Source organism: Manacus candei, unplaced genomic scaffold (genome assembly GCF_025592945.1).
Source record: "Manacus candei isolate 608988 ecotype Guabito, Panama unplaced genomic scaffold, ASM2559294v1 h1tg000020l, whole genome shotgun sequence".
NCBI lineage: Eukaryota > Metazoa > Chordata > Aves > Passeriformes > Pipridae > Manacus > Manacus candei.
The window spans coordinates 433048-455093 of NW_026138068.1; the positions used below are offsets into that span (position 1 = coordinate 433048).

General features: G+C 45.2%; 1 long non-coding RNA gene across 1 annotated transcript in view; it reads left to right on the plus strand.

Annotated features, from left to right (window-relative positions):
• LOC127470390 (uncharacterized) overlaps positions 1-22046 on the plus strand; it is a 155186-nt gene that overhangs the window by 47462 nt on the left and 85678 nt on the right. Inside the window, exon 4 of the long non-coding RNA XR_007904284.1 lies at positions 14284-14483. This is a non-coding gene — a long non-coding RNA (uncharacterized LOC127470390). The remainder of the gene's footprint in view (positions 1-14283; positions 14484-22046) is intronic.

Below are 22046 nucleotides of genomic sequence, written 5' to 3' on the forward strand. Positions count from 1 at the left end.
CTTGCTGCAGTTGTCTTTTTTTATTTTTTTCCTCTAAAGAAAAAAATGTTTGAATTTTTCCCCCCTGCTCTGATTAGTGCTTATTGGCCAAAGGTGTCTCAACCCTCTGTGGCTGTAATCTGACATTCAGGAGAGTGGAGACGCAGATGAATCATTTTCTTACCATCACTGCAGCCAGAGTGCTGCAGTCTGTGTCCCTGCCCTGGCTCCCAAATAAGTAGTGGACAGACTTATTTTGATTTCCAAAAGCCTTGTTCCTCAAAATGCTGGAGGCAGAGGAGAGGGGATGATTACTGGCATGGTATTACTTAATAAAAGCAGGGGTTTGAGTCAGCTCCTCCTGTTATATTTTCATACCCATTTTGACTTCAGTCCAGAGGTGCTGTATCTGTTCTGGGCACTTGGTTCCTTGGTAAGCCCAGAGTGGCTTGGATCAGCCCCTCCCAGTGACAGTCCCCAAGTGCCCATTGTCTTGTACCTTTAGAACAGAAGGCAGGAATGGTGTTTCTTCAGATGTGGCTGGAGTATGATCAGGATTGTAGCTCTGGCTCAGCTGTGCTGAGCTCAGCACACATCCTGTGTGATGTGTACAGGGCCCAATCTCAATAAGATCTGGATCGAAAACTTGGCTTTGTTGAAGTCAGTGGAATTGCTTTATTTGGGTTCGTTACTTAAACTCATCTCTGGCAAATGCTGAAGGTTTACAGTAGTCTTGTTTATAGTAGTCTTCTCAGCATATTGCTAATGCTTTTGCAACACACTTCTAATAGGACTACTGTTTTGTTATTGTCCTTCCATTGTTATTGTCAGTACCATTGTTGTACTTTTAAGATAACAAAATGCTATGATTTAATATTTTTAAATCAATTCAATTAAAATAGGAGAGTTGCATTTTAGGCATTATGTCAAGGTGTGCTTAAAAGCATGTGACTGCATTTACACAATTCTGCAGGTGAAATGCAACTTCATTCTTTCAGTCCCAAATAGGAATATGTAAGGAGTATAACAAACAATAACATCCCTTCATAAGAATGGAGCTCTGCAGTATGTTTTCCATCAGGCTGTGCTGAGAACCAAGGCAGTTGCTGTTTATGCAGGAAGTTCATTCATAGAAATGTAAAGGCACAATGAATAGCAAAGGAGGGGAACAGTGATAAACTCTCTGTGCCACTTAGGTGCTGCTGAATGAGTTTCTGCATCCTCAGCTGGAATGAGAACCCAGGATCTCTGGCACTTGCCATTTATAGCACCATCTTGTATGGTGACCTGGTGACTCTCTGTGGAAAAGAGCACTCAGAGGATTAAAAAAGTCATTCTTGGCTTCCTCTACCTTTCTTTAATAGCTTTGCATAGAGAAATGTAGGTATACCTGAGGAGGATTAGCCTGCTCTGTATCTGCATGGGTTATTCTTGTATCACTGTAGATACAGAACTGCATGGCAGCAGTTTACTGAATTCTTCTGTCGGGCAGTTGAGACAGTGTTAAAAAGTAGGTCATTTGAATGCATTCCTGATAACAGTAATGGATTCACACATCAGCTGGCTGCTCCATACACATGTAACCCCTGCCCAATGTCACCTCCAGAGTGGTTCACTCCCAGGCCGTGGAATGTGCCATTTTGCTAATGCACATATGCAGAGTTTGCATTTCAAACTGAGGAGAGCTGAGAGCTTAGAAAACGCTGGTAATAACTATTCCCCAAAAAGAGTCTCTCAGACCTGGGCTCTACATGGCTGGCATATATGAAGTGGCATCAGGATTAGAACTTGCTTAAAAAGCCCTATGTTACTGGGAGGCTGTTTTATTAAACAAACAAACAAACAAACAAAATGAAAAACCCACCCCACAAACAAAACAACCCTCTTGCTCTTTCTGGAGTACACACACCAGAGGATGGTGTGTTCAGTTCTGGGCATGCCTGTGGGCTGCTCAATCTCTGTAGCACCCTTTGGAGCATCTTTGTGCTTCCCTGGTGCTGCAGCGAGCGCTGCTGGAAGGGGCTGTGTCGTGACACGGCCCCAGCTCCGCAGGCCGGGCACTGCAGGCTCCGTGCCCAGGGGGTGCAGGCTCTGTAATCAACAGCTCTGTGTTGATTTGCACAAGTAGTTGCTTCTTCCTACTTTCAGGACAGCTTGAAACTAATTTCTGAATCTTAAATACTATATACAGTTCCTTCTGCTGCCCCCCAAATGGTTTAAAGCGATTGTGCCAACCAGGAGCAGCCAGGAGCTGTGGGTTACGTGTCTGGCTGTTGCTGTTGTTAAGCCACTGGAAGTAGCAATAAACCTCTGCCCTCCCCAGATCAGCTTCTCAATAAGCAGCACTGAGTTAGGGAGCAGCTGCAAAGGCAGTTAGGATAGTAGGTCAGAAAGACAGTGGCAGATCAGAAAGGCAGTGGCAGAGCTTGGGCCGAGGAATTAGTGTCACCGTTAGCTGCACACAGAACAAGAGCTGTGAGCAGGGGGGAACAGAGACATTTCTACCCACTGTATGGAGACATTGCAGAAATAGTTTGGTTTTGAACTGGAAGAAGCAAAAGCAAGTCTAATGTCTTCTTAGAACCCACTTGTAAAACACCAGGGCTGAGATAGGTGTACTTTGAAGTGCAACTTAGGAAAGCCCAAGAGATGAGCTAAAAACCTACCAAAGTATAACAGAGGCACAAAAACCAGTTAACTCTCTGCTAGTTGACTGTGCCATGCAAGGAAGAGAGCATTTCTTAGACTGTAGAGTGTCTCTTTCCATAGCAATGCTGGACAGTGCAAAATCTTACTTGACAGGTAAAAACAGTTTGGTTAAGCTCACACACAGCCTTTGCCTTCCCCCCCTAGGTCTGGTATGATTAAGAATTGTATGTGTCTCTTATGTGTCTCTATACTTAAATCTTACATGTCTCTACCCTTAAAAATATTGTACTGTTGGATTCACTTTTCTTGTCTAAAGATTCAGGAATTGCTGATGAGACGAAAACCTGCAGCTTTAGAGAGAATGTATCTGAAGAGTCAGCAGTGATACGCTACCGCAGGCGGTTTCTGTGCATGCCTGTGGTAGGAGGTTGGCTTTTCCAGCACAGCATAATGCAGCAAGTTGATGGAAAGCTGAGTGTGATGCAGGCTTGGCTAATTGGAGCACTCCTGGGAGGATGTGAATTGCACAGTTTCCATAATGAGTCGAGAGAAAAGATAGTTTACATCCCCTAATGTAACAGCATCAGGACAAGATTAATAGCAGAACCAGGGCAGCGGTGTCCTTCATTATTAAAGGAACTGGGTCTTGCTAATGGCATTGTGCTGGTTATGGTGCTGTGAGTCAGTAGGCAAAATCCCTTCCCTGCATCTCCCCTAACTTTCTTATCACCAAAGCCTAAGATTATAATGGACACATGAACACAGAGATTTTTCTGTTATGTGATGCAATTAAACTGTGGTTCAGCTTCCAAACCACACTGGAAATGGAGTCCGTGGATCTTTTAATTCTGCTATTGCTTTATAAAGGGTCTTATTGGGAAAGTTAATGAGGAGTCATTAGTTTGAGGTTAGGGAGGTGGACTGGATTTGTGTAAACATGCCGTTTTCTTTTGTGTTTTGAGCACACTATACACTGGCCAGGTTCTCAGTGATATTAAACTGTATCTCAGCCTAGAAACTGGGCAGCACAAATTTGGAAAACAGTCACCTTTTTTGGCAATTGTTAACCTGGAATGGGATGGCAGGGAGTGTTACAAATCAGCATGCACCAGACTTGACTGGGAGGCTTTTGCTCTGAGAAGCATTGTAGGGTTAGAAACCAAAACAGGTCACTTTGCTGTCATTTCAGATATTTATTAGAATACAAGCTATGGTGTTGTTTACAACCAGAGAGGAAAAGATCTGTAAGTCCCCACTGCTCTAGGTAAAATATGTGCCTTTTTGCTGCTGGTTTTGAGAAAAATCACAATGAGCAATTTTTTATGATCTGTGCTGGCAAAAACGCTGTGTGTTTTTCAGATACCCTGTTTGTGGGAGGTGCCTTTGTCAGACAAATACTGCTTGGGTTAACACTAGATAAGTGTCTCTAATCCCAGTGCATGTTCAGTAAAACCTAATCCCATCCTGGTCAAGGTTTCAGTGCAACTTCAGATCAGTGATGTATGTTAATCTGTATCACCTCCCTGGGCAGATTTGTGTCTGTGTTGGCACAGGCACCCTCAGCTTTCACAAGACATGGTGCTGACTGCCCAGACTCAAGGCTCTCTTTGGTGCCACACAGACACTACCATTTCCAGTGTTTGGTGTGGTGATGTGGTGATAGCTCTGGAGGCCCCAGTTTGCTCTGTCCTGTCCTGGTGTAGAGGCTTGGCAAGCTCCAGTCTTGGCTTGGAACGATGCAGAAGGTGAATCTCTAGTGCAGTAACTGTCCCTGAACAAATCCCTGCAGTAAATACTTTGTTGTCACTCAGAGAGCGCAATGGCAGTCCCGTGCTCTGTCTGGTAACTGAGAGGGGAAACTTTTGAAGTCAAAATTACAAAAAACCCGAATCTTCCATAAACAATATAAGTGCAGTCATCTGAAGAACTCTTCTGTGCAGTTACCATGATTACACACCTATGGAGCAAAGAAACCAAGTGTCTGGGGGTGCTCTGGGCATACAGACCTCCTTCCTTGTGGCAGTCCATGTGTGCATCCAAAGCTGGTCACTTAACCACCTGCCTGGCCTGCTCCTAGGAGTTCATTTGTTTCTTACTGTGATTGCCCGGGTCATCTTAGAGTGCTTGTAAACAGAGCACGTTTCCTTCTCTCTCCCTCTTTGTTTTTTAAAATGGAGTTAACCACAACTCAATATTTGTATCATTCAAGCTCAATTAAAAGCACACACAGAAAAGTTCACGAATAGTCTGCTTCTAATGAAGAGGCATACTTTCATAACAGCCCATGTTCAAAGATACTTTTAACAACGGGACCGAAGGATTTACGATGTAAGTATTTTAGTCATTAGAAAATTGGAATTGTTTCTTTGGAGAAAACAAACAGGCTCTGGGCTCTTCCTAAGAGCAGTATGAACTCAGCGGCTGGCAGCGAGTTCGCCCCCCTGCAGGATGAATTAATGATAAAACTGCTTTCGTTCAGAAGGGAATTTTATTGGGCAGGATGCCGGGTACCAACACAATGAGGTCTCCAGGCACCCCTCCCTCTAGGGGTCTTCAATTACACTTCGTAATGAGCACTGTTTCATTAGTGAGGAAAGCAAAAGTCGGCACTAATTAAAATTAAATTAGGATACACTCAAGTTGTGTCACACAGTGTGCTGAGATATTAATAAAAAGGAAGCTGCCTTGAACAAGCATGGACCAAAGGGTCAAGTGATAACAATTAAAATATTGGATGTGATGTCAATGCTGAATTTTAACACTCCAGTTTTGGCTTCGTGTATGGAAAGATGATGTCTGGAGTGGTTTCTGTAAGTTGGAAGAGGCATTGCATCTACATCTGTCAACATAATGTCTGACAGAACGTTTTCCTAAAGCTTGCATACTCGCCAGAGTATTTCACAAGAACACATGCGTGTGCACATGTGCCTGCAATGTGCTGTTCATGCCTGCTGTTGAGCTGACGTGTGAAAATAAGATGTACATTCCACGTGAAAACCCTGCACAAACTCCTGCTGACACACAAAAGGTGTCTGCTCGAGCACTCGTGGAGCGAAGCAGTGCATCTGCATTGTTACATATGGATACCAGGAGAGGAGCACACATTTTCTAGCTATCTGTGTCACATGAAGGCAGTTCCTTCCAAGAACAACTGAGTTCTACTCCCAGCTCAGCTCCCTTCCTGGGAGCACTAATACTTCATTTACCTTAGCACTTGTGTGATCTCGTGACAGTGATCCTCAGAGCCTTCGCAGATGAGCTGCCCTTATGTTTAGAGCATTGCTGAGCTTCGTTGCTTGTTCACCTTTTAAAATCTGCAGGTTTTACTTCTTTTGCTGTGCTCTGCCTCGGTGCCTTCTGCTGCTGCTCCTTGTCCCCACTGTGTGCCAGCAGTGCAGGGCAGGCACCCCCCCAGATCTCACTGCAGGCCTGGCAGAGCACAGTCACCCCAGCTCCAGTTCTCCAGCTGCATCGGTCTCAGCCTGTAGCTAATTGTTCAGACTAGTTGTTGTAAGCATTTTTGAGGAAGACTTACTGCCCAATTTAACTGTGTGTTTAATTAAGTTGGTTCCAAAGGCATTTGCCAAAATATTAAAATATATTTGACCTTCAAAATGGATTAAATAGGCATGATGTTCAGCAAGGCAAATTACAGTGAACATCTGTACAGTTTGTGTTTAAATATACACACGTGGAGCTTGCTGAGCTGGTGAATGGATATGGAATATTCAGCACACACAGATGGTAATCTAGAAAAGAATTTGTTCTTCTCGGTGAATATATTCTTGCACATGAGTAAAATTGTGGCCAAGGCACCTCACGCAGTGTGGATCCGTTTGCCTTGCAATAATTATTGATGTTTGCTGTGGTGCAGCCATAGGTTGGGCATGAGACTTGGGTGGAAAACTGAGCAGAAATAGCATCCTGATGTTACATAAGAATCCTTGGAAGTTCAGGCACCCAACCACCAGCCCACCCAAATGCCCACATCTGTAGAACTATATTTCAGTGGAGTTGGCCTCATCATATCTTTTTGTGCTTTAAGTCCTCTTCCCAAGTGTTAGGACAGTTGGTTTCCTTAAACTTGCTGCTTGCTTAAATACTTGCTGGATGTCTCCCTGTCTGGGTGTTCCCATTGTGGCAACTACAAAGAAAGCTTTCCATCCTGTGGGACTGTCCCTGTGCATCCAGGGGAAAACTGGCAGACTATTTAAGGCCCAGCTCTGAAAGCTGACTACTTACATTTCCTTAATATGTATTTACAAGACAGATCATGAAGCCTGTAAATATGTGTTACAATAAAAACATCCCTAATGTGTAACTGAATGCTCTGCCATAACCATTCCACACGGCAATAACCTGCCTTGCAACGATTTCCTAATGTCTGGCTTAACAAAGACTCTGACTTCACTGGGTCATTTATTTACAATTCTATAAATGCTCTACCTTTTTAGTACAGTCAAAACATGCGTTTGTGGATCTTGTGAGGGTTTTGTTTCTTTTCTTGTTGTATTTGATTGTAATGACATACATTTATACTGTGCTTTCAATTCAGGAGACAGAGATATAGCTCAGATAAAGTGCCTGTGACTTCACCACCAACACAGAAGTTGCTCAGAGGTGGAGCAGAGCATCTGCTGAATACAGCACACAGACCAGGTAAGAGAGTTTTCAGAGGGATTTTTAAATTTAGGGATTTTTAAATCCCATGTCCTGCCCAGAAAATCTGAATTAACAATCCTGAGTTGTTGAAAGTGAGTATTAAATCTGCTGAGCAGGAGCCTGATCACCCGGAGAAAGATGCAAAGGGAAAAAGTAATCAAATCACCAGAAACCATTCCTTAGCACCTTAGCTTTCCTGGATGCCTCCAGACATATGAGACCTAATTCTGATGAGCTTCGAGGCAGGACAATCTGTGAGCCTCGTGGTTTTGCTCAGTGCTTCAAATTATGCTGTAGCTCTTTGTAAAACTCTTTGTACATGCTCGGAGTTAAGCACCAGCCCAGTGCTGCACTGCTGAGTCCCGGGCTGCAGACAACGAGCATTATAAAGGAAAGATAATCCTAAACTGAAGTTCGTTAGCAGTAAGAACCGACAAGGAATTCAGGGGGGTTGGTCACCTTAAAGGAAGTGAACCTGGGTCTTTCACATCCCAAAATCAGTGGAGACACAAGGCTGGTGCTGGTAGTCTTGGGAGATACCCCCGGCAGTTCCAGGCAGATCCATCCCATGACGGTGGCACACGGGGCTCAGAGCGGCTGTCGCGTTCTGTGCAGCACACGGGATGGCTGAGATTTCACCCTCTAGAGCCAACGGTCCGGCACTAAAGCTGTTAAAAAAGAAACGGGCGGGGTCGGGGGAAGCGTACTCTTCTCAAATACATTTCCAGTCAGTGTTACTCCTTGTCCTTTTAATGTGCACTCGGGAAAGGTACAAGCAGGCACGCTGTGGATGAGTAAGCAGGCAGCACACCAACATGCACACACAGCACTATTATCCTGGCGTGCCTTGTACAGGCATTTTCTTGCTAGTTCCTCTTGCCTTTCACTTAACTTGCTGGGGATTGCAAAGGAACACGCTTCTGTGTTCGCTTATATTGAATGACTGGATGATACAGATCTTTGCTCTGTTACCTAAGCCTGCCTGGTCCCATTCAGGAGCAGAGCATTTCTTTTTGTTGTACGGGGGTACTTGCTTTTGCCTGCTGCAGCCCTTTCTTAATGGTGAATGGAGAGCGAGTGAGTGTGGGTGTGTACGTGTGTGTGAGTGAGCTTTACAAATCCCCTTATAGACACCCCTTTGGCAAGCTCTTTTATGAAATTTTTATTAGTATGTTCAGCAATGTGCATGTCCTCAGGAATAACAAACAGCACAGAGAGAATATATAGCCACTCAAATGGTCCAGGGGCTTCAGAAGGGAGGTGAACAATGCTACTTTAAATATTGCAGGATGGTTTACAACCCTGAGGGAGGTGGTGTGGGGGAGGAGAGGGGAAGAGCAGATGGGCACAGTGTCCATTTAAGGTGGTCTGGCACAGTTATTGGTCAGCAACAATGTGATTTATATTTGGAGGCTCCTTCCAGCCCTGTCTCTTGAGTTTGCATATATGCCTGTCTCTGAAAACATTGCCATGGATTTCAGGGGGTTCTCCAGCTAAGCTGTGCCGCAGTGAGTAGGTTTAAAGATTGACAGAATGTTTCAGTGATCATTTCATGTGTGACATGGCTGCCATGCCCTGTGTTAGGGGCTGACCCGGCAGGTGATGCTGCCCGCCTTCGCTGCACTAAGCCAGTCTCAAATCACAAGATGTGTGCCTGTCATGGGGATCTGCTGAGCTCAAAACCTCTGGCAGGACCTGAAAAACATTCAGAAACGTTACTGGCCATTATCCCAGACACCAGACTGGCTCCAGGCTGTGCAACATGGGGAATGAAAAAACTGTGTTATTTCGGGCTTTTGGCTCCAGGAACTTTGGAACCACACAAGATCCTTGCATTGATTGAAGGTCCTGGTGTTTGAGTAATCCTTAACATACCCATACTCCTGTGCCTCATACTGCAGGGCTCTGAGTATGTGCAGTTTTCCCCCTGGGCAGTGGGAGCTGAGGATGCTCTTTCATCAGTTTGAGCCGGGGAGGTTATGCAGATTCTGGCAGCCTTGGCTGTAAAAGAAATCACCAGACTGTGCTGGTTGTATATCCCCAAATAATATTTGTGTGATCCTTGCTCCTTTTAGAGTGCAGGAGCTCTGAGGCTCGTGGACACTGAGCTGTTGGTTTCCTTGGGAGAAAAGGGACCTGATATCTACAGCAGTGCAGGTATCTGTCCACAATCAGGGACTGCTAAATTTCATCTGCTAAATTTCTTTGAATAGGATTGTATTTATGTTTGCCAATTCTCCTCCCCAAGTGACTCATTAAATCACGTTAATCCCTTCACTCCAGTCTGTTCTTCTACTAAAATCCATGTTTTCCTGTAACTTGCTTCTCATAATCAGCCCATATGCCTGTGCTGCCATCTGAGGTGGTCAGCAAATGGAGTTTATAGACTGGCAACAGGTAGGTCTCAGTGCCTTCATTTCCACTCACTGGGTGATCCCCTGAAAGGCCTACGACTTTTTGCCTCAGTTTCCCCACCTGCAGAATTGTTTATTGCACTGCAGGGCTTCACACAGTAAGGTCATCAAGAGAGCTGATATATAAAGGCTAAGGAAGAGCATTTTTACTCACATGAACCTTGATATGCCAACAAAATTAGTCTCATTCCCCTGGTTTACTATCAACAGTGGTATCAGACTCCATAATAAACTAAAACTGTCCATGTAAGAGTTCTGGTTTATCTGTTTGCATTAGGATTATTCTGTTAATTGTCATGGCAGTGCAATATCACCCAAGAGCCCTAGAGATGAAGTTTCCTTAACTTCAGAGTCTTCAGGCATGTGTTTTTTGTATGGAGAGACATAATGGCACATGGAAAGAACAGTGTTTGTGTTTCTCTAAGTGTGAGATGACAATGGATTGTCAAGTATTCAGCCTTCATGCTGCTACAAGAATAATACAAAAGAAACAGGGCATCATACTGAACAGAGACTGAACTCTTTGGGGCAGGAACCATCATTTTATAATGTAGGCACCGTCTCCAGCATGGTAGGTGATGTATCCCTGAGGTTATTTAGCATTCCATCAGAAAAATGTCATTATTGTCACCACAGACTTGCCTGTGTGATGAGATGTACATAGAAAGGTCTGATATTTTAGGGTTATATGTGCAAAACAGTTGGCTGGCTGCTGCTTGCAAATCCAATTTTGTCCTTATGCATTGACATGCTTTAGCTGTTCTGGGGTCCTGCAGCCTCTGACAGGAAGGGCTGTATGACAACCTTACTCAGTTTTCTGATGTCTAGAACCTGCAGACACAGTTAATCCAATGGACCTTAAGGATGTGGCCAGGCATGTACAGTATCCAGCCACTGGAGTAGTCAAAATGGGTGTGACCCAACCAGAGGCTGGAAAACCGCCTGACACACTTGGCAAGTGATGTAATTCTCCATTCTCAGGAGGAAATTCTTTACTGAACCCCTCTAGCAGTGAACTTTTGGCCTGAAGCTGCAGTTTGGATTGCACAAGCTCAATAAATGTGTAATTATAAATACTAGAGACACACTGAGCCCCCCCCCCCCTCCTACAAGTAGGACCTGTTTTAGAAGTTGGGAAGGAGCAAAGATCCAACCAGTGAAGCCATTGCAGGAGCCAGCTGCTCTGGCAGAGAGCAGCCTCTGCTCGGGGTGTGGGCCCTGCAGGAGATGGCTCCTGCCCAAGAAAGTGTCACCGGTCATCCTGGGCATTGTGGCAGCCAATCAAGCCAGCAAAGCCATCAAACATTCAGCCTCCTCCTCAGGTCTTGCTGCTTTGAATTGGCTGCTTGACAAGTGTGTGGTAATTCTGCTTTTACCTGAAGTCATTGCCTAATTTAGAGTTTGTTTGCAGCTCTGCCATTTAGGAGCCAGGGTTGGATGGGAAGCCCACGGCTGTTGGGGTTTCTCTGATGTGGGAGATGGTATCACACAGAGGGGGAGAATCTCTACTTTCATAAAATATCAGTCTCCAATCGTGGGTTTTTTTTCTTCCTCTCTTCTTAAATTAGAGTGACTACAATGTAATGCAGAGATAGAGGAACCACTTTGATGGTAGAAATCTACCTGCAGCAGCTTGAAGCTCAGCACTGGTAGACCCTACCCTGCTCCTCTCACTCCAAAGGAAGGATGCAGAACTCATGGTCTAGTGATGCTTCCACACCTGTAATACAGTGCTTTGAGAGGCAGCAGAAAGCACTGGGAGGGTCACTGAGGCAGGAATGCTTACAAGGTGATTTCAGGGCAAACTGTGCTTATGATGTTCCAGGCTCAGTGTGTATGTGCCCAGCAGTTCCAGAAGGAACACCCTGCTTTTCAGTTTTCCAGTCTGAGCCACTGGTGTTTCACAGACATTAGTGCTGAGTGGGGTGAGGCTGGGATGGATGGAAGTTGTTTACATCCTCATTTCAACTGTGACAGCGTGGGGTGGCAGAGGAAGAGTCACTGCTCTCCTTGAGAAGTTGGAGATGTTGGTTTTGTGGGGTTACCCAAACCCATGGTAAGTGTAGCTCTACCTGCATGTAAGGCCTTTTCAAAAACCTCTGCTAGTTTGCATGCTAGCTTGCTAAGCCTTTCATGTATAGGGTGGATCCAGCACTGAAATAAGCAAATGAAAAGCCTGTTGAAGGAAGGGCGAGGAGTGGAACCCAGAGGTGGCATATTCAGTCCTTTCTGAAGGCCAGGAAGACCTGTCCAGCCTGCTCACTGCAGTTATTAGATCACTAGAAAAACTCAACACCCTTTCAAAAAGCCTGGCTTACATCTAACTGCAAGTATTAGAATTGACTGTCATTGAGCAAAATCAGGCAGGAGCAAAAGCCAAAATATTGTTACTCTTAGGCTGGAGAGTGGAAAAAAGAATCCTTGTCCTAAAGTGTTCAGAACAGTCACCCCAAAGTTGTGATGCACTGTACAGCAATCTGTGTTTGGAAAGCACTAGGATAAAGTGTGTTTGTGGGGTGTACGAGTGTGCTTGTGCACACACACGTGTGGTTTAGGGTTAGCAAATGGAAATGTTTTCATTTCTGCCTGAATATGGATTTATCTTTGTGCTTTAACACACCTACAACATGCTTGTTTCAAACCTACACAGCTCATGATGGTTTTGAAGCATTGTTAGTAATTATTGTTAACCAGGGCACTTTAGTGATGATCCAGGTGTGAGCAGCTTTGTCATGGCTCTGTGAGCTTTCTTACCATGGTCCTTGAAGCTCCAAAGGACATTAGAAGAGGGTGTGGAATAGTCTGAATATTCCTCTGCAGGACACAGCAGATCCTAGTAGAGCTCCAATGCTTCTTGCTGTTAGAGCAGGAACAGCAGTGTGGTTCCAGTTTGGAGGTTTACCTGGTTAGTGTGTTCTCCAGATGTCTGTGTATTAAATGTGATCGAATAATTTGTCACTGCCTCTGTGTAGCTTGTTAATCCTATACAGGAAAGGGTAATCAAACATTTGTGACCATTTAAACCATGTTGTTTTATAACTCTCCCAACATTCTTTTCCTTCAGATTTTGCAAAGTGATTCCCTTTGCTCATCTTTTCTCTTTTTCTCTTTCAAGAATGCTGGTTCTATAACCTGCTGGTTCCTTTTGTTCTGCCCATGGACTTCAATTTGTTTTGGCACTTTCTGCAATTGTGAAACTTGCAATTAAGCTAGGATTTTTATATATGCTAAATTAGTTGCATTAGTTCAGCAAAATATTTGTTTTAGCTGTAATAACAGTATTATAATATCACAGTATCAAGGTAGATTATCATTTATTATGGTGTATTATTGCAGTTAGTAAACAACACTGTCTGCTATAATTGCTATATCAATACGACTGTTTCAAGGATCTACCAATGTTTGTACTAGAAAACTAAATTTCAAGGGTTTATAATTCACCCATTATATATTGCCTGAAGGTGGAAATTTATATAGTATATACCAGTATTGGGGAAATCCCTGTTCCCTTTGTACTATCCAGTGGATTGAGGCTTATCATGCTTGGAGGAAGATCTAACCTCCTAGAACTACAGCTGTGGAGGCTTATCTTTATGGGTAGGAACCCGTGCCAATCCCTGCAACTAAAGGTAGATATCTACTCTCTCCAGCTTCTAGTAAGTGTGTCTGCTTTTTCTTTCTTGATTAGCTATCCAATTGACTCATTTTGCACTTCCAGAGGAAGGGAAGGATAGAGAAAGCAAGCAAGAAATGTTTAAGAGAGAAATTTGTTTCCTTGTCAGCAAAGAGGTGAGAAAAAGAAATTCCTGGCATGAAGTCCCAGTCTCAGCCTGCTAGCTGTTCTCTGACAGCCAATGTTTAGTCCTTATTTTCCAGAGGCAGGGAGGTACGATGGACTAGAAGTAGTTATACTTCTATTTCCCTAATCCTAGGGGGTGTTCTGGGGAGCCTTGTCCTGCTGCAACCCCAGAGGACCTAAAAGGTGTGTCTGTAGGAGATTTTTGAGTTTTCTTTTCCAAGGCTGTCCCCTAGGATCTACATGGAGGATCCTTCTCTCCTCTTCCTTAGAGTCTGTTCCTGGCTTAGTTAAGGAGGAGGCTTCTATATCAACATCAGCCTGTACCTCTTCATAAGGGGCCCCAAACCCACTGTTCCTTTCTTGATGGCATGATGGTATCAGATATAGCTTTGGGTATTTGAGTAATAATAACGATGATAATACTTGGCAGAGTTCAAAGGGGAAGAATTTCAGGGAGATCTACTACAAATCTCTTGCTATATATTGTGTGTGTGTGTTCATATGGAGGTGTAGGTAACAGAGTGCAAATCCAGGCACAAACACTAGAGCCACAGTTTTTCCCCACTCCAAAGTGGAACACAGCAAGGATGTGATTCCAGAATGGAAACAAAACAAAAGAGCTTTCTGGCCTGCAGTGGACCTTGATTGACTTCAACTCCTCCCCGAGTGCAGGAGTAGTGAGGGCCAGTATGAGCAGGGTGAGCTGAAACCAGCTCTTCCCGGGTTGATTCACAGGAACCCTCTCATGACTCTCCTTTCACCCATCCTCCCTTCCCACAGGTTCCACGTGCTTTGCCATCGGGACATTGTCAAATGAGCAGGAATTGGCGAGCCTGTAAATAATCTGCAGCAAGGGGAGCAGGTGCCAGGGGGCGCAGGAGAGCCGCCGGTAGGACACCCATCCTCGGCCGGGAGGTGCTGCCGAGGGTAGGAAGAGTCCTTCGGTCTACGGAATGTACAACTAAGCGCATTTAAAGCAGGTAGGACTGTGTTTTAAAGCTTCCTGGGTGATTTGCCATACCTCCTGAAATTCTACCTAATGATTCTGCACTTACCTTCAATGATATCAGGCTCCGTTCTGGCCTCTCTGGAGGAAGCAACACAGGGTAATGGATTAACTCAGAGAGTTATGCAACTGCTTCTGGGGTGAGAGGGGCATAAAATGCTGAGATTTTATATCAGCTGCCCCAGTGAAATCTAAAATAATTCTGTCAGCTGTCAATGAAATTGTTTGATTTATACCCATGTACAAAATATAGCCTTAAAAATGCCTCCAGTAGAAACTACATCAAAATGCTAACAATAATTTGGCCAGAAAACGAATTCTAAGGCAATTTTTGCTGGTCACAGATGTATTTAAGCCAGCTGCATACACTGGCTTAAATGCATTACATATCACATCTGCATCTCTGGGTTGCACTCACAGGAGAGAGGATGCATGTAAGCTATATTACTACACTGAGAAGCATTATGGAACCCAAAACCAGACAGGACAAAGCCCTCCTATCTCACCCCAACATCATGTGAGACTTGCATGTACTCACCCAAGAGGCATTTTCCTTTGCTAGTCTGGCTGGTTTTACCACAAAAGGGTTATGGTACCAGCAATTTGATTATGGTGCAAGTGGGGGATTATTAAGGGTTTATGTTTCCTCTGGTAAAATTCTATGATTGCATTTGCAGAACTACTCTGATATTACTAGGACTGTCTAAAGAAAAGACATTGAAATATAAAAATGTTGGCAACACTTGGTTTTTGCTCTTCTTTTGGAGAAGTTCGTTGATTTGTTGCCTAGGGGCTTGCTGAAGAGCAGCACTCAATATCTCCACTGCTCTGGAAGTTAATTCTTCTTCATTCTGCCAAGTGCCTTTTCTTTTCTCTTTCAAGCAACTCTCAGTACTGTCCACGTTATTCTTCTCTTGTCTTCTGAGTGCTAATATCTACCCCTTCCTTCAGTAATTGCTACCATGTTGATAGTAATTTGTACATTTGTCTTCATGTGATTATTTATTGTGTTACAAAGCACTCTGTGGCAACAGAGGGTTCCTTCCTTTCATGGATGAATAAGGTATCTCTTCAGTGATGTGCTAAATGCTGATCTGAAAACAAAGCTGCTTCATTCAAACACTGAAGCTGGACATATATAGCCCAATGTATGGCAAAAGCAAATGTAAACCCATTAGATAAATGTTCCCTCAATAACAGGTTACTTTGGCATAGTGAAGGCTGAGAGAAATTCTATAAATACACCAGAACAGGAGAAAAAAGAGAGGTAAATACCAGGGAGGAGAACTGCTTAGACTAAAGGCAGCACTGGCACAGGAACAGATGGGTATCATCTAGCCAGTAGTAACTGTAGCTGGTAATTAGAAGGTTCCTAACCATCAGAAGAGAGAGATTCTGGAGCAAAATCCCAGCAAAAAATGATGCTTTTTGCTGTTGGGTTTTTTTCCTACTTCTTGCTGTGAGACAGAACTCAGTAAGGTGGCACGAAGGGTTGTGTTGTCGGGTGTGCTGGCTGGGTTTGCACAGGTTCTTCCTCCTGTGCCCCTGCAGCTCTCAGTGAGCAGGAGGGGTAGGGGAGAGAACGTGAGTAATGTAAGTAAACATCAGCATCTACATAGTGTGAGTTCATCTGCAATATTTTCATCCTTCCCGTGCTTGGACTGTGGGAGAAGAAATAGCCAAGAACTCTCTTTTGTGTCCTTGTGGCACAGTCAGTCCCAGAACAGTGATTCCTGTTGTAAAGGCCTGAAGATAAGAGGAGGCAGGAAAAGTCACCCTGGAGAGTCTGTCCCTCTGCAAAGGATTGTGGAGTGGTCTTCTCTAATGCTGGAGAAGACAGGCCTGGACCAGAATGTCAGATCTAAACAGCTCTGGGTCCTCCAAATCTGAGGTCTGTAGTATGAGCCTATCTGCAATGACATCTCCTTGAATCTGAATCACTTCTCCTGCTGCTAATGCACAACAGGCAGAAATGTATTCTCACACCCACTGCTCACCTGTGATTCTGTTTTTCTCTTTAGTAATTGTGCAAGTCACCTGATAATTCAGCTGAAAGCCCTTACGAGACATTACATAACGTCCTCAGAGAAACACTGTCTGCTGTAACATTGGAGAGATTATTATGTAAAACTTTCTCTCTTTTTCTCAGTTGTTTGGTTTTGGGTGGGGAGTCAGGATGGATTTCCACTTGGCTGAGTCTAAATGGCTTCAGGCTTACACTGTATTGCTCCCCTTTTTTATTCATCTCTGGAGACTGTGCTGGAACTGCCTTAGCATCACAAGTGAAATGAGTTTGGCAGGGCTCTCTGGAGTCAAGGCAGCACACCTGGCTGCGAGCAGAGGTGCGATTCAGCTCAAGTGGTAACACTTACTCAAGAAAGCCCCCAGCTCTAATGTGATGATTTAATTAGCATCACTGGACCAGATCCATGGGATAAAACCTTCCCCCAATACTCCCTCTGGACTGCAGAGCTTTCTGTATGCACAAGTAATGCTGAGGGGATCGTGCACTGCTTGCAAACATGAGCAGAGCTGTGGGCAGGCCTGTGCTGAGCAGGAGAAGTACAAAGAGGCAGATCCCAGCTCCCACTGAATCCTCTGTTTCTTTTCCCTAGGTGGCTCTTGAAGGCTTGACCAGAAGGACTGGGTCACTCACTCTCTCCTTTTTTGCTCAACACACCGAGGCCCTGCCTGCTCTAATGAATGGCCTGTGGGTGACACTGAGCTCCCACAAAGGTCTGAAGGGACGTTAGAAGTGAACACCCAGAGCCATGACCCAGCTGTCCCTCACATCCTGCTTCTATCAGCATCTTGGGGATCTCCACCCACAGCTGCTGGGTGGAGGGGAGCAGGCAGAGCTCTGCCAGCAGTGTCCCCCAGCTGAGGGGTGACCAGGCACTAAGGGCCATTCCCACCACCACAGCTCTGGGCAAGTGCTGCAGGAGCTGATCTCCAGCCCTGCTGGGCATTCCTGCACCAGCCTCCTGCCCACTGCCCTGCCTGGCCTCCAGTTCATCTGCAGAGACCAGGAGCTCATCAGAGCTGTGTTCAGGCAGCACTTGGATAAAGCAGTGGAAAGGAGAGGGGGGTGAGAGCTTTGAGGGGATGTTCTGGACAGAGGACTCTGCTCCCTGAGCACCCCCACCCCAGCACAGTCCCCACACAGAGCAGGGGGAAACTGCACCCAAGCTCAGGTCAAGAGATCTTATCAGGAACTGTTTTTCTTCCTGTCCAGAAGTTCTGAATGGAAATACATTCTCTGAAATACTGCTTTTGGCTGCATATTTCAAAGCAGAATGAAAAATTTCGTTTCAGCTAAAAGTGTTCTCTTTGAACTGAGATTTTGAGAGAACTTTTTCTTCTTGAAAACTGAGATTAAAGAAAGTTGTCAACTGCCTATCAAAAAGTGCAAAATATTAGATTTTTTTTTAATTGCCCTGTTGAGGAAGGGGAAAAAACAATAATTTGTAACAGCTATGTTTTTCAAAGGGAAATTTTTCCATTCCTAAAAATATCAAACAGCTCTGTCAAAATTTGTGTTTCCTTCTGCTTGTTCACATCTCTTTTTTATTTTTCCCTCCTTATTTGGGACACCATGTAACAACTGAGAACCCAGAAAGTCTTTTTTTTTTTTTCCCCAAAAGTTCACAAACCTCCTTGATGAACAAGCTTTAGGCTTGTCATGAAACCTGAACCCAAGGCAGGTTTCCTGGCTTCAGCTTTCAGTCTGATGTTGCACATGGCTCTGGCTCAGAGGACTGCTTTAGTATTGGAGCAGGGATGGGAAATCCACTTGTGCAGAGGAAAAAAAGATGGAAAGTGTATAGCTGCAGTGTGGAAAATCCAGCTGCAGGGCAGAGCCCCTCTGCCCCTGCTCCTAAACCCTGGACTGGTGCTATGCTGGAGTTCTCACCAGCTTTGGCAGCTGAGCTGGATTGCTGTGGACCACCTTAAATGTTTTCCATGCCAGCTGAGCACAGAAAGCTGCTGAAATGGGTCTCTGCTGTGCGGTGCACTCTCTCTTAGCAATGCCCTCCTGGTGACTCAGTCCCATTCCCCGCTTCTTTTAACCCACAGCAGGTCAAGAGTTTAACAAAGTGACTGGGGCTGGGAGCCAAGTCCCCAGAGTTGCAATCTGCAGCCAGCATGCCAGCATCTGGAAAGCGTTTGTGACCAATAAAAAATGAATGTGCAGACTCCGCCAAAGCAGCAATCATTTGGCATCTCAAGCCCAGATCTTTACAAGATGATTCTTCTGAGGCTTGGAAAGGCTTGCCTTAGTGTTTTCTAATAAAAACAGTTCTGGGCTGGGCCAATAGCCGGGTGAAGAGTGCTGTGCGTCGCCACATGGGAGACAGCCAGCCGGGAACGGGAAGACACTGCTGGAGTGTAACCTCTGGGGCTGGCTGCCTCACGTCGGTGGTGCTGTCGCTCAGGCTGGGCCAGGGCACTGTGAGTGCCACAACAGCTGCCACCCAGAGCACACCCTGACCCTGGGCTGGGTTATCTGGTGCCGCAGGACTCCTGGGGAAGGGCACACGGAGGACTGGTGGGTACAGAACACCCTGCAGTTAGGGCATGGAGCTCTTGGTCAGTGTGACAAGAGCTGCCTTAGACCAACCCCACGGATAAAGCAGTTTCCAGTATTCAGCAGTCACTTTTCCAACTGGTGCAGCTTAGATGTGCCAGGCTGTCTCTGCACGGTATGTTTGCATTCCCACCTTTTGGTCAGTTCCTGACTGCAGGAGATCAGTGGAGTTGTAGGAGCTGCTCCCAGGCCTTCTCAGGCACAGGTAACAGCACAGGCCCCTCTTGTCTCCTGAAGAGACCGAAGAGGTTTAGTGTATGTACTTGGTACCTTGGAGTGGTACAAGCCTGTGAATGCTGCCATTGATGGTCCTTGCCAGCAGCTCATACTGCTGTTGTTGACTGCATCCAGGAGATATTCCCATTGCTTCCACACTCTGTCCCTCAGGAAGTGTTGAACTCAGCACCCTGCTCCTCCTAGCAGTGCTCAGTGGCAGGATTAACAAAACAAACCCAACCCTCTCCCCCTCCCAACACCTTGTGCTTTGAGTTTGTGTCACACATGAAAAATCCCTCCAAAGGAAACTCTGCCAAAACTACTCGATTTCCCTGGTTTGGAAACTTTAAATTGGGCAAAGTTGGCTTTAAAAGTTGAGGGACTCTTGGCCAAAACCATCCTGATTCAAATTTCAGAACAAAGAGAAATCCAGAGACATATTTAGTTTTGCTTTGGGACATTTCTTGGAATCCTAAAGTTATTGTCACTTAGTCCCGTAGTCAGTTTAAAAACAGTCCTTGGAATTCATATCAGCCATGTTCTCTAGAAGTGCCAGTTCTTTTCCTTTTTGTTATTTTTAATGTGGGTGGGTTTTTTTGGTTTTGTGATTTGGTTTTGTTTGTTTGTTTGTTTGGGGTTTTTTTTGTGAGAGGTGCCTTATTAGCTCTAGTAAGAGATTATTTGGAGTTGGCAAAATATATCTTGTAACTACTCAGCACTTTCCATGCATCCCTGAACACTGCTCCTGTTTCCTCTAGATGGAGATGACCTGGTCTCTTTGCTTCTGTCATCCACACAGCAGTTTCCTCACAGGATTAAAAATGTTCCACTTCCTACAGATGCTTAGATATGCTGGACTGGGCCTGTGTTAACCCCAGCAGTGCTGCTACTCTGATGGGCCTGTTGAGCCTCCCAGTGATAAGAAGCTGCTTTGTTAGTGCCCCAGCCACCCCTGGGAGGTAGCAGGGTGCTGGGCAGGCAGATCCATAATTAGAGGATAAGGAGCTGTAGGGCTGTGGCATGTCCTGGGCAGGCAGCAAGCATTGGTTTGGATTCTGCATCTGTAGGATGGCAGCTGGAAGGCTTGAGGGGTGGAGGCAGATGACAGTGTGGGCAGTGGGATGCAGGGCAGTGATGCAGAACGTGCATCTCAGGGGGTGGGTGCTGGGCAGACTGGTGGGCAGTGAGCAGGTGGTGTGTGCACAGCACACGGTGACAGTGCCATGTGAATGAGATGGCTCTTCTTGTGATGATCCTGGAGCTGGAAATCTTTCACCATTTTGATTTCTGGTGGCTTAAGATCATTAACTCTACTGCACACAGCAAGCTGCTGTCCAAGTGATCACAGAATACTTGTGGTGTTTATCCTTGAAACTGTTCAAATGCAGGATGCTGCATTATATCTAAACATTCTCCGTGGTTGTTGCACTGTTTTCCTCTGTCCTGCCTCTCTGACAGTGAAGGGTTAAATCCCACTTTTCCCATGTGCCTGCTGATGAACTGTGAATATGCAGCCAGGACCTGTTTTCACGCATATGTCCCTCTCTATAATCCAATCTTCTCCACTGTGGCACAGACCTGGAGGCTCTTCTGCAGGCAGATCTGCTGCCATGGGATAAGAAGCAGTAGGTTGATTTACATAATCATATATGCAAATAAACCAAAATCAGGGGCCTTCCATTCAGCTTTGGTTTTAAGGGGACTTCTTCCATGGGCTGAGAGCAAAGGGATTTGAAAGGATGGTTTTCTTCTCTGGAGCTCTTGAGAAACAGAGCACACCCTCAGAGCAGCACTGCTGCTACCAGCCCTGTAGAGCCCGATGGGTGTAAATGATTAATTGTGCAAACCCACCTGATAGCCCATCCCATGCAAATGCAGCCTTACCCTCTAGGCCTACATCATCTCTTCCCTCTACTGGAAGTGTGGACGGCATCCTTATGCAGGAAATGAAAGAAACTCCATCTCTGAGGAACAAAGGGAATTCATCTCTTCATCTGGGGGAACATTTAAAAGATGTTAAAAGCAGCAACAGCCTCACACCTGTGGCAAACCAGATGAGTGCTGGTGGAGACACGTGGGGAGGTCATTCCAGCGTGTGCCCTTAGAGAGGCTGCAGGGAATAAATCCGAGCATGGCTGTGTCCGTCAGCACTCGGAATGAGAACTCCAAACACTTGTGCTTCTGCTTGCTTCAGTTGCCCTTAGCCTTGGGTAGGGATGCAGGCCAGCCTGGTGTGGCCTTCAGGAAAGTTCCAGGAAAGAGTGGTGTGAGCCACCCATGATCACTGATCAGTTCAGTGATCTTGGTTCCAGCAGTGACCCTTGTAGGGGTTTCCCATGGCAAACTCCAAAAGGCATGAGGCTAACAAGATACCTGTGAAGGTACACAGATACCTGTTCTTGACCTGTAGGCTGTGACAGGTACCAGCAGCGTGGCACATCTTAGCCTGGCTGATGGAGGGCTCTAAAGATCTAATGATCCAAAGATGAAATGTTTAATCAAATTTCTTTAATCCTTAAAAAAAGCCTAAAATTAGTAAGCTATTAATCTCTTTCTTGCAACAGTGGGACTAGAGGTAGATTGGATGTGATAATTAAACATTGAATAAAAAATGATGACATTTTGTCAATTTTAAGTGCTTTGCCTTTGGAATTCTATTGACTTTAGGGAATGTGTATCTTGCTGTGCTGTTCTGCCCGAGTGATCAACTCTTACTTGAACATACATGGAACT